The sequence below is a fragment of the Triticum dicoccoides genome, chromosome 6A (assembly GCF_002162155.2).
Source record: "Triticum dicoccoides isolate Atlit2015 ecotype Zavitan chromosome 6A, WEW_v2.0, whole genome shotgun sequence".
NCBI classification, from domain to species: domain Eukaryota; kingdom Viridiplantae; phylum Streptophyta; class Magnoliopsida; order Poales; family Poaceae; genus Triticum; species Triticum dicoccoides.
This window is the reverse complement of record NC_041390.1, coordinates 541,600,687-541,604,134: the sequence shown is the minus strand read 5'-3', so window position 1 is coordinate 541,604,134 and position 3,448 is coordinate 541,600,687.

The window sequence follows — 3,448 nt, the reverse complement described above, 5'->3', positions numbered from 1 at the left end:
CTATTGTAGGTGTTTGCTTTCGGTGGGGGATCATGGTTGCTCGATAGTGGAGCTACAAATCATATGACCGGAAGCAAGGACTTGGTGGTGGACGTGCACAAGATTCCATCTATGTCCACCAATGTCGAGTAGGGTGATGCCTCATCTTCTAAGGTATTGGGACTCGGCAAGGTTGTCATTTCTCATGATCTCATGATCGAGAAGGTCATGCTTGTTGAGTCCCTTGCATACAATTTACTTTCCGTTCGTCAACTTGCACTCATAGGCTTTGCCACATTATTTGATATTGATACCGTGGCCCTCTTGTGGAGCAAGACTCTTAAAGTAGCCTTTGTTGGGCATGTCGAGAATGGTCTCTATATGATTAACTTTTCAGAGGAACCCACTAAGACCGCGACATGCCTAATGGCTAAAGTTGATGTGGGATGGCTTTGGCATCACCGTCTAGCCCATGTCAATATGAGATCTTTGCAAAGTCTTCTCAAGGGGGACCATGTCCGTGGACTAACAAATGTTAGTTTTCCTAAAGATCATGCTTGCAGTGCTTGTATCGAAGGAAAGCTACATGAGAAGGATCACCCTCCCACGACTATCATTTACTCGAAGAGGCCTTTGGAGCTCCTTCACATGGATCTCTTTGGGCCTCCATCCTTTGATAGTCTTGGGGGTAGAAAGTATTGCTTGGTGATTGTGGATGACTATTCAAGATACACTTGGGTATACTTCTTCAAGAGGAAGAGCGAGACCCAACAAACCGTCATTGACTTTACAAATGAAGCCCAATGTCAACACAATGCAAAGATCTTGACTATAAGAAGTGACAACGGCACCGAGTTGAAGAACTACACCTTGGATGAGTTTCTTAGTGATGAGGGGACCAAGCATCAATATTCCGCACCATACACCCCTCAACAAAATGGTGTAGCGGAGAGGAAGAACCAGACGTTGATGGATGGGGCAAGGACCATGATGGTGGAGTTCAAGTCTCCATACAACTTTTGGGCCGAAGCCATCAACACCGCGTGTCATGCATCAAATCGGCTCTATCTCCGCAAAGGGGTGAACAAGACTCCATATGAGATACTCACCGGTAACAAGCCCAACCTCAAGTACTTTCGGGTGTTCGGGTGTAAGTGTTTCATTCTCAAGAAAGGTGTTCGTTTGTCTAAATTTGAGGCTAGATCTCATGAGTGCATATTTGTTATGCTACGAACTCCCATGCTTACCGTGTTCTCAATAAGTCCACGGGACTTATTGAGGAGACGTGTAACGTGGAGTTTAATGAGAATAACGGCTCCCAAGTGGAGCAAAGTGGTACTTGTGATGTAGGTGATGAAATTCCTCCCCAAGCCATAAGAAGAATGGGTGTTGGTCATATCCTACCCATTGAGGGACCCCTTGTGGCCGAAGGAGAAGGACAATGTTCCACTCAAGTGGAACCATCACCAACCCAAGACCCACACGCTTCTGAAGAACAAGGTGAAGGCCCTCAACATCATGAACAAGACCAAGGGCAAGATCAACCTCAAGACGGTGTTGAATCACCAAGTGATGCCCAAGGTCAAGTTCTCTCTTCCGAGCAAGTTCAAGATCAAGAGCAAGCTCAAGATCAAGAACAAGCTCAAGACGGCGCTCAAGATGATCAAGTGACCGCTCCTCAACTCACCCACGAGGAGGAATTGGAGCGTCGTGCCGCCAAGATCGCATCCAAGCTCTCTACCAAGGGTCGTCACATGAAGAATGTGCTTGGAAGCATTCAAAAGGGGGTAAGCACTCGTAGACAATTGGCAAACTATTGTGAACATCACGCGTTTGTCTCTTGTGTTGAACCACAAAAGGTCTATGAGGCGCTCGAAGATCCGGATTGGCTCAACGCCATGCATGAAGAACTCAACAACTTCGAGTACAACAAGGTGTGGAGATTGGTGCTAAGGCCAACCGGGAACCACAATGTCATTGGAACCAAGTGGATTTTCAAGAACAAGCAAGATGCTCATGGGAAAATCGTTCGCAACAAGGAAACATTGGTAGCACGAGGCTACTCCCAAGTCGAGGGTATCGACTACGGTGAAACCTTTGCTCCCGTTGCTCGCCTTGAATCCATTCGTTTGTTGATTGCTTATGCTTCTCATCATAACTTCAAGTTGCAACAAATGGATGTGAAGAGTGCTTTTCTTAATGGTCCTATTAATGAGTTGGTTTATGTCAAACAACCCCCCGGGTTCGAGGATCTCTACTTCCTCGATCATGTGTATCAACTCGATAAGGCACTCTATGGCCTTAAACAAGCCCCACGTGTGTGGTATGACCACCTTACCGAGTTGTTGCAAGATCGTGGATTTGAAGTTGGGAAGATCGGCCCCACTCTTTTTACTAAGAAGGTCAAAGGGGAGTTGTTTGTGTGCCAACTATATGTTGATGATATTATCTTTGGTTCTCCTAACAAAGCTTTCAATGAGGAATTTGCCGCTCTCATGACCTCTAAGTTCAAGATGTCTTCGATGGGAGAGTTGAAGTTCTTCCTTGGATTCGAAGTCAAACAAAGAAGAGAAGGAACCTTCATCAACCAAGCCAAATACACTCAAGACATGCTAAAGAGATTCAAGCTAAGTGATGTCAAGCCGGCTTCCACTCCAATGCCCACCAAGTGCCAACTTGACATTGATCCCAATGGTAAAGCGGTGGATCCAAAGGTATATCTCTCCATGATTGGTTCCTTGCTTTACCTTTGTGCATCTAGACCGGATATCATGTTGAGTGTGGGAATTTGTGCACGGTTTCAAGCCGCACCTAAGGAAAGCCACTTTGTGGCGGTCAAGCGAATCTTTCGATATTTGGCTCATACCCCAAACTTTGGCTTATGGTACCCAAGAGAAGCAAACTTCAAGCTTGTAGGATATTCGGACTCTGATTGGGCGGGAGACAAAGTGGAGGAAGTCCACTTCCGGAGGGTGCCAATTTCTTGGTTGCTCTTTGGCGAGTTGGTCTTCCAAGAAGCGAAGTTGTGTGTCTCTCTCGTCCACCGAAGCGGAGTATGTGGCGGTCGGTAGTTGTTGTGCACAATTCTTATGGATGAGGCAAACTTTAAAGGATTACGGTGTCATTTGTGACAAAGTGCCTCTTTGGTGTGACAATGAAAGTGCCATCAAGATTTCTCTCAACCCGGTGCAACACTTCAAGACGAAGCATATTGAGATTCGGTATCATTTCATCCGGGATCATATTAGGCGAGGGGAGATCGAGCTCAACTATGTCAACACTCATGATAACCTTGTAGATATTTTCACGAAGGCCTTGGATGAAGCAAGATTTCGCGAGTTAAGGCATGAGCTAAATATCGTTGATTCGAGCAATGTGACTCGAACCCTTGCACACCCCACCATACTCAACTTGATGTCTAGTTTAGGTGTAGGCATGGACATAGGGGGAGTGTTGTTCTCTCAATGAA